The sequence below is a fragment of the Mustela nivalis genome (assembly GCF_964662115.1).
Source record: "Mustela nivalis genome assembly, chromosome: 1".
Lineage (NCBI taxonomy): Eukaryota > Metazoa > Chordata > Mammalia > Carnivora > Mustelidae > Mustela > Mustela nivalis.
This window is the reverse complement of record NC_139020.1, coordinates 84,573,571-84,573,887: the sequence shown is the minus strand read 5'-3', so window position 1 is coordinate 84,573,887 and position 317 is coordinate 84,573,571.

Here is a 317-nt window from a genome sequence, read left to right as displayed (position 1 = left end):
GGGTTAAAGCCTCTGCCCTCAGCTCAGGTCATGATCCCAGGGTCCTGGGATCAAGCCCTGCACTGGGCTCTCTGCTTGGCAGGGAGCCTGCCTCCCCCTCTCTCTCTGCCTGCCTCTCTGCCTACTTGTGATTTCTGTCAAATAAATAAATAAAATCTTTAAAAAAAAAAAAAAAGTAAGACTAGATAAATTTAGTGGGAAATTATATTGCTCAGTGAGAAAATCATATGACAAGTACTTAAATAATTCCACCTAGGAATACTGCATAAGATACTGTCTTTTAATATGACAATACAATCACTTCAAAGACACACAAA